Genomic DNA, 9,088 nt, shown 5'->3' on the forward strand with positions numbered 1-9,088 from the left:
GTTTCGTCCAAGCCGTTACGAAGTAGTACTGTAAGGAACAGGGCAAGAACGCTGGATACAAAGTGCATCGGACCGCTGTCTTTATCTCCTCCTGGATGCCTGCGTTGCACGATCGTGGCGCCATGCATACACACGACGTCCCAATCACGTCGCAGCGTACTGCCGTACATCGCGGAAACAAAACGAGACGAGCGGTGGCGGCAAGGAAACGTCTTTAATCTGACTCCGCTGAGTATACGGCACTTCTGTAAAAAGTACACAAACAATGGCTCCGGCGCTAGCCGAAAGTATCTTGACGGGGTGGTTCGCAATGGGCAAGAAAAGCAAAGTTGGGGAGACGACAGGCAATGAAACTGATAACAAGACCGTGATCACGGATCTACGTGCCAAATTCCTGCAACACATTTTTCTTGTCGTAAAAGTATACCATCTCTTCACTGTGGTATAAAAACCGAATCCCTGAAGTTAAAGAACCTGAATGGAGCACAAGCCACTTGCGGGCAGCACCACATTAGACAAATAATGTTTGCCATCTCTCTGCCTTTAGAAGTTTTTAAAAAGAATGCATTTGTATATTGTATCCTTAAAATCCGTTCATTACATTTACTTATTTTTGCAGCCCAAAATGGACCTTTTTAAAAAAAGTTTTGAATTCCGTGCTCCACTCGCGCATTGAAAATATTTTTCGAGCTCTATTTTCATCCAGTCTAAAAATCCTCAGAGTCGATAAAAGCAGGATTCGCACTAAGGATTGCACAAAAACATTGCATATAGCTTGTGCTCCGTGGTTTTATTTTCGAACAAAAATATAATTCTTGTATTTTACCTTCATAGTGCAAGGTAGGTGTGTAAGTTTAACAAACTTTTTTTTTCGAGACTGCAGTTTTAAGCACTTTACAGATCATTGTTACTAGCACGTCCTCAAAACACTGTTCGCAATTTAACTTGCGCATGCGACCTACATTCATTCCATTGGATGTTCGAAAATACTGAATTACGCAGACCGCCTCTACAAATAGCACTGGATTATCACAAATGTCAGTTACTAACCTACACACATATCTCAAATATTAACACCAGCAGCATTAAAAGGCTGCTTAACATGTCAAGCTTATTCAATTGAAAAGAAATTGAAGAGCCTGTGTAAAGTAAAGAAAAGGTCCCAAAGACCTGTAGATTACAATTTTATTTTTTTAAATGGAGGACAATAAACAACATTTGAGACCACAATTCTTGGACAGGTCTTAGAGATATGGACTAACTTGAAATCAGCACCTAAAAGTAATCAAAACGATACAATAGCAAATCTTGAAAAACAATGCAGAGTTGACTTGAAAACTTCTTCGCTACACTTCAGTCTAACTGGTGCTGTCAGATAAGATTAGCTAAAAAAATATTATGCCCCAGACAATTCCCAGTGGCTAATTCCAAGTGGCTAACTTCAAGATGCAGATTACAAACTACAGTAAAAAAAAATACTAAACAGACATCATAAAGCAGCCCACCAAATCTACAGTAAAATATCACAGGTATCCAACCTCTAATGTTTGTTGTTTGTTCTTGCGAAACACATAAGATGAACATAACCTTAGAAAACGTATAAAATACATTAAATTTAACACAATCACATAAAAAGAACACAAAGCAAAAATTTACACTCAATATATGGAGGCCTATGCTCTAGAGAAAGTTTATGTGCCCCGAAAGATATGTTAGCCACCCATTTGAAGGAGCCTGCCGGAAATAAAATGCAGCACTCATAACTTATATGGAAAAAAACAGAAACACATGCACCCATGCTTTTCAATGTAGCTAACAAGTAATGACTAATGCTGAAACACAAGGAATTAGTCAACCTGGTATTACGTGACTGCGCACACTACAAGCAAACCAAAAACACATGGGCTAAGGTCAAAGCGCTCAGGACGCAGGCATTCTCTTTGATCGCGAGAAAGGTATTCATCACCTTCACTGTAGGACGAAGTGAAGAAAAATTTCAGAAAAGTTCCCATGGCAACTGATCAGACTAAGGACTAGTAACTTTGTGATTAAATAAGTAATTGAATTTCTGAAGACCTGTGTCTAAGCACATATTTGCTTGAAAACTTAATTGTTCACCAAATCCATTATCACCATTATTTTTTTCTAATTAAAGGATATGTATAAATGCTAGCAAATGTGTCATGTGGCAGAACGGGAAGCCGAAGTTTAGAGCTTAAGGAATTCGCTTCTGAGCCTTGTTGTGCATCGCTAGCATTCCAGATCTCTTGAAGGTACAGAAAATGTTGCCCTGACCACCGTGAATGTTGGACATCCATGGATGCTCAGAGGCCTTATTACACGGTTTAGAAGCCAAACCCTTTGGCTCTGTACTTTTTGACAAAGGCTATACATCAGTTTTCTCACAGATTCATGCTGATATTGTTTTCCTTTTTCTTCATTCTGGACAACTGTATTACGTTAACACTGATAAGTTGTAGCAGCACAGTTTGTGTTCCACTACCAGTATTCCAAACAGTACTAAAACACTAGACATGTAAAACATGTGCAGGCAGATAGAAGAGGCCGCTGTGAAGGAAACACGAAGTGGTTTTTAAGAACTGATGAGCTCAAAACCATCGAAGCGTGGTTTATATCAAGCCCAATATCTAAACGCGCTCTCAAGAAAAGTCAGCAGACAGAGTGCCTTCTTTAGATTTTCCAAACGGAACATCCAGAAGGCTGCAAACAGCAGAATCCCCACAGAAGCGATGAGGTTTTCACTACAGGGTAATGGCCAATGAACAGGAAAACTGCGCCTTGATAGGTGAGGAGGCATGCTGTGAGTGATTGGTCCTGCAAAATTAAAAACGAAATATCACTGATATTTCTAACACTTGTAGAAGTGAAAAATAATACTCTCGCATTTCAGTATAATGCACATTATGACTACACTATCCTAGGGATGAATTCATGAGGGGGTGGTCTCCCCTCCTCAATGTTAGAAATTTTACATATAAAAACCATGCTCAACCCAATTTTTTCAAGAATAGAGTCAAAGAAATGCGAGGTTCAAACATATCACTGACCGATTTTTAAAGATAATGGTAACCAGGCTAATGTACTTGGAGCTATCAACACTGTCTAGCTTCAACTTCATTGCCCACCACTATGTGCAGGAGACCTTGGTGACAAGTTTTGTTTCAAAACTTTTTCATTCATGATTCGTTAGTATGGATGAATCACTATGCGAGAATTTTGCTCGGAAACCAAAGTGTTCAGGTTACAGAGGTGCAACTGTACATATGATTTGTCCATTAGAGCCATGATCACATTTAGTGGCCACCACAAATATGCAAAAGTTAAACAAAATGCAGAAATGGCCTCCCTGCCAAAGATTTGAAAACCATATTGTAGCTATAAGACAACTGAGCTGCTCAATCTCATTTAATTGCAACCACTGCAGCAACAGCCTAACTGTAATCGAACTAGAGGCTAAAGAAAAATTAGTGAGCCACTGCTCATAAGGGAGCGTGATACAAAGTGCGTATTCGAAAGGTACAGCTGCACACGAAATCTACCACTCTTGCTTTATCCGTGACAATTGATACATATGGCGACTACAGGAATTTTTGCTAAGCATCTAAGAAGCAAATGTTCTCTAGGGAATCACATTTTGAGCACCTATAACAGCCAGGGATGCAACAATCAGTACTCCCCATGAATCATATTTGCGTATGTATAATGAAGACCTAAAAATACAAAACTGGTATGGTGTTGTTCAAAGTGTATATCGCCATTATACACAGCTTGTGAAGTAACACTCCACAATGATTGGATGCCACCGAAGACAACAACACAAAACACTCTTTTCCAACTGAAAAAATAAAAAATAGCTGCACCGTATCCATACCTCATTACCATTTGTCAATAAAATGAAAAAAACCACAGTCGCAAAAGCAAATAATGGTGATCGCCTCTCCATAATTTCGTGCAAGTCTAAAGAAACCACAACTGTCTCAACATTGGATTATTGGTTAGTTGAAAAGAGTGGCAGTAAACACGCGTGAAAATGAGACAGTAGCAGTGCAAATCCTAAAATAGCAGCGTGTCAGTACGCTGTATCTGGTTTAGTCATGAAATTACTCTATTTTCAGAACTGAGCATAGTTGCAGCAGTTACACTGGCTCCTTATTCCTACTATTGTCTTTTTTTTAATTTCACAAGTAACTATGCCTGAATTTTAACGAAAATCCCTTGGCAGTCAGCAGCTCCTTACTGTCACTGTTTGCATCGCGCCTCTTTGCAAGATAACAAAACACCAGGGCTTTGTGCCAGCCCCATTTTAAAATAAATAATCACAAAACCCAAGCTTTGCTAAGGCTCGTGACATTAATGACTAAATGTGAGTAAATTCTGTGCCTAAAAGGTAGTCATCAAATGGTCAGATAAATACTGAGCTGCTATTTTTGTACAAAAATTTCAGTTCCTGCCTATGTCCACCAATAATTTGCACAAAAATACCTACAAGTGTTGCAGGGGGCATCTTTCTTTGCGACTTAACTCTGAACTGTTTCGTACTGCTTGTAGATTAAACTGATGCAACTTTGGAGTTCTTCATAATTAAAACCTGTATAGAACAATGTCCAGTCAGGTTTGATACCAAACAAATCATTATGAATAAAATGTATGTCGTTCGAATTACTGACTACAATAATGATAGGTGAGCAAGGCAATGAAGTATGTGATGCTTTGAAATTAAAACAGCTGTTATATTTTCACAAATAGTGACAGCACGTTTATATTGCACCCATCGAAGTTATGCCGCAACGAACCGCAGAACATAAGGCAAGAACTGACAGCCGTTGCTTTCACTCGTGTTCCAGTGACAAAGAGATTGCGCCATTGACTGAAAGCAACAAATAATAAGATTGGAATTCTAAATGTGGCTGCCTAATCTATGACGGCAGAATACAAGTATGCACTTCAGAAGCTTTGAGCACATTTATAAATTTGGTGCGACGCGCACGATAAGCAAAATTATGTTTTTTGAGGGGAACCATAGCATTTTAGAAAAAGCGACCTGATTTTTTTTTATGATAATAGCGATGCCGCATACCTCGTTCTCCGAACATGCATGAAATTAAGAGTGGCCAAAAATGCTGCACATATCCAAACTAAAGTGACACAAATGCTTCGAAGGAAACTAAAATAACAATGCCGAAAACATACAGCCACTTGCAAGGTGTACTTCAGTGCAGACGCAAGCAGACTTGTACTACAGAGCGCTCGTGCGGTGCTTTGGGGAATGAAGGCGAACTTATAACGCAGGCAGTGGGATTGACTGACAATGCAGGTGCTCAAGCGCTGGCGCATAGTCGTATAAAACAACCCATACACTGGCAGCGCGTCGTTAAGAAAACTGCGCTAATGTTTTGCTCCATTCCGCAGGACAGTGCTTCAGTGCTCCACACAAGCCTGCTCACGTCTTTATCGTACAACGATATTTAAGACGCAAAATCACTTACCATGACGGCGAGACGGATGTGAGACGGCAGGGATTCAAAAATATTTTTCCGGGCAGCAGTGTCGAGGTAGAAATTTCTCTCCCGCTGGCCAAGGGCGCGGCAAAGCCAGCGCTTGTCTCAATTCGCTCACAACGGCGCCATACCGCAATTCGCAAACCAGAGCGAGGGGAAAGCTCAGCCGTCGTTTACGATATCCACTTCGGTGAACTCGGTTAAGCAACCATCTTCCCTTTTTCCGTCGCGCATCGAAAAGCAGCAGCGGCAAACGCACAGTCGCCGCTCCCGATATCCGTTCCAAGAGAGGCTCCAGACAACCCGCCGCGCTCACTTCTGCGACGCAATCCGAGACGGCCCCGCTGGCGCTGCTAGGCCTAGCGCCTACGCCGCTTCGGTCACAGTGTCCGCACTCACGAGTTACGACTCTCTCGCCGTTTTCTGATCCTTTGCGCCGCCTGCTGTCGATTGCATCTCGACCGAAACCAAAACTTGCTGCTTCGTTCCGGAACTAAGCGAAACAGATAGAAGTACAGTTCCACTGGCGCGTTCTTTCGAACAGCAGCAGGAATTCGACCTCGCTCCGTCTCAGGTGCCGTACGGCGTTTTTTTTCTACCTTCTGAACGGCGACAACCACTCCGTTAGAGACGGCTGATGAACGATTGCGGACGTCGTTAGCGCACCGTCAGTTCTAGCTGGTGTTGCTTCGGTGTTTATGATATTATGTGCACCGTTTCACCGGTGTTCTCGTCTGGCGATGCGGTGTTTTAAAGCGGACCAACACGGATAAACCTCCCATCTCGTGTCATTCGTGTTTAGTGTGTTCCGCCTTCTTGTAGGCTGCATACTTGTCGTTGCGGCTTTCAATGTTCGTAGGATGGCAGTGGACACCTGTCAATCTCGTCTGTAGCACTTTTTCCGTTGACGTAAACGTTGAATTCCGGTTCACAGCCGTCGGGATTGGATGATGCTGTGTCACAGACCAGCGGGACGTGGCCCACAATTGGGAGAGAGCAGAGGAGAGGGCGCACGTAGGGCAGTAACTGGGTCGCAGCACGGCTGCTTGCGGGGGATCCGTCGAGGTCTTTCTCGGAGCTCGGCCATCGGCAAACCAGACCAACATTGAGTTCCGAGGAAGCGTGGCGTTTTCAAGGACAGTGCCGCATATGCGCTGGTTGCCGAAACTCGACCGTGCAGGCCCGGCCGACTCGGCGACGGCTGTCACAGAAGGCATAAGTCTTGTGCGCTTTCTTCTGCCCTCCCGAGGGCGCGGCTCTCCGGCGCGCTCCGGGGGTGCTTTGCCGGTTACGACGTCCCCTCTTCCCCGTCGTCCCGCGTGAAAAAACAAAGATTAAGCGTCCCAATGATGGGAGGGAAACTGTCCGTCGGCCGCCGGCCCCGTGCGGGTTGCGGCGAGCTGAGGAGAGGACAGTCGAGGGAAGACAGGCAACGAAAGAGGTTGGGTGGTGTGTGCGCGGCGTTGAAGGCCGAATTACCGCGCCGAGGCACGCGTTCCATTGCACCACGCCCGCCGTCTTCGGGCCATCGCCGCATCGACAGCCACCCGAAACGGAGTCGTCACCTTGGCCCCCGTATGTGCTGTCCGCCGGACTTCTCCTTTTCTTTTCCATGTAATGTTGTATTCTCGACATCTAAGGCATTGTATGCCCCTGTTGTTCGTGTCCTAACTGGACGGATTAACTTTTGTATTGTGTGCCTCCTGCTTGTCGCGTTCCGTGTTTTGTATTGTTCTTCTGACATTTTCAGAAGCGCTAAAACACCGAGGACGCAGAGGGAACAGACAGGGACGAGCGCTACTTCCAACTGTTTATTTCGTAAAACCGCAAGTGCTTTAAACAGTTCTCGAACGCTTTTATGACACGGCAGTAAACTACACGTGCGAGAATACACAGTATAGCTACCGAGACTAAAAGAACCAAGGAGATAAGTGCACGATTACGTTGATACCCTGAGGAAGGCAAGTTCTTTTTTTGACAATGAAATGGACGGTGAGCTTACACAAGTGCTACCCAGTGATGCTATGTTCTGTGCTTCTATAATCTCTCGGGTTAGTTGATCACGACTACGTCCGATGATGTGGCACTGATTTAACAATGGAGCACAATTGCGGCACTTACTGCAGTGAATGGCTAGGTTGCTTCCGAAGGAATTTTTAACATTGTTGTTGTGCTGGCGTAGCCGGTCATTGAGACAACAGCCCGTTTGCCCAACATACTTTTTGCCACAAGATAGAGGGATGCAGTACACAACACAGTCTACACAGTCCACGTACGCTGTTTGGTGTTTGATACCACATAATTGTTTGACAGAAGAGTAGGGTTTCGTCAGCTTGCAAAGCATGTTTAGCTTGTTAGGGGCCGTGAAAACAACTCTAACATCTGCTTTCTGCGCTACCTTTTTTAGGTTGTGTGAAACAGTGTGCACGTAAGGGAGCACAGCAACCTTTTTTCTCTCACTAGACTTATTTGCGATTTCGTCGCGACCGTTCAGGTTCCTAAGGACGCGTTCTGCTACCGAGATCTGAAGTGGAACCGGGTAACCAGCGGCGGATAACCGGTTCACTTGTTTATGAAAACTACGGGGCATGCAGTGGTGGCAAGATTTCGTCAATGCATTCCTGAAACAAAGTGCAATCACTCCTCGCTTAACCAGCTTAGAGTGGGCGGAGCGGAAAGCTAAGAGGGGTTTATTGCCGCGAGGTTCGTAGCTCCAGCAAACGTGGTTGTCGGTGAGTGAGAAGTTTATATCGAGGAAGCGGATTTCCCCGCCAGATGGTAGTTCATGGGTTAGTTTTAGTGGGCTGAGATTATTCTGGAAGGCTACTAAAGTCTGGCTAGCTTCGTGTTGAAGGGATTTCTGGTCACAGTCAATAAAAACTAAAAAATCATCCACAAATCTAAACACCTTAAAAACCTTTGACCCCTCCAGGTACCGCTGGAGGGCTCTGTCATGGTAGCTTAAAAACAGATCGCTGAGCACCGGTGCTATACAGGAGCCTATACATACACCTTCCTTTTGTAGGAAGGGTTGGTTGTTCCAGGAAATAAATGTATTTTTCAGGTAAAACTGCAAAAGTTCAAGAAAGCCACTACATGAAACCCCGGCATCATTTTGGAAGGGGACAACACCGAAGTGGTCGATGCTGTCTTGAACATATTCTAGTAAAGAAGCATGTGGCAGTGAGTAGTAAAAGTCTTTAACATCGATTGAAAAGGCCTGAAGGCTCTTGTCGGGATGGGATGAAACAAAGTCTAATACTTCTTCTGAGTTCTTAACCACAAAGGGGTCGTCAATGCTTAGCAGATTTAGCTTTTCTTGAAGAAACAAGGCCACACACTTCTGCCACGCCCCATTCTCTGAAATAATCACCCTTAAGGGCACGTCAATCTTATGCGTTTTAGCACTGAAAAAAACATCGAGGTGGTTCCGCGGACAATTCTGAATGCCCCTGGTTAGTTTATCTAGGCTGAGCCTGGTGCACAATTTTTTCGCTTCGGTTTTCCGCCTGGAGAGCGAGATCTCACCGTGGGAATTGAAGGTGGCGGAGATAGCCTCCAGCGCTTTC

At 44.2% G+C, this 9,088-nt stretch overlaps 1 long non-coding RNA gene across 1 annotated transcript; it reads right to left on the reverse strand.

Annotated features, from left to right (window-relative positions):
• Window positions 1–1,149: 1,149 nt before the first annotated feature.
• LOC144104358 (uncharacterized) lies at window positions 1,150–5,924 on the reverse strand. The gene is made up of 2 exons (XR_013308510.1): window positions 5,508–5,924; window positions 1,150–2,835 (listed from the first exon to the last, which is right to left on the reverse strand). It is a non-coding gene; the product is annotated as an uncharacterized LOC144104358 (long non-coding RNA).
• Between the last annotated feature and the right edge of the window lie 3,164 nt (window positions 5,925–9,088).

Source organism: Amblyomma americanum, chromosome 9 (genome assembly GCF_052857255.1).
Source record: "Amblyomma americanum isolate KBUSLIRL-KWMA chromosome 9, ASM5285725v1, whole genome shotgun sequence".
In the NCBI taxonomy this organism is placed as follows: Eukaryota; Metazoa; Arthropoda; class Arachnida; order Ixodida; family Ixodidae; genus Amblyomma; species Amblyomma americanum.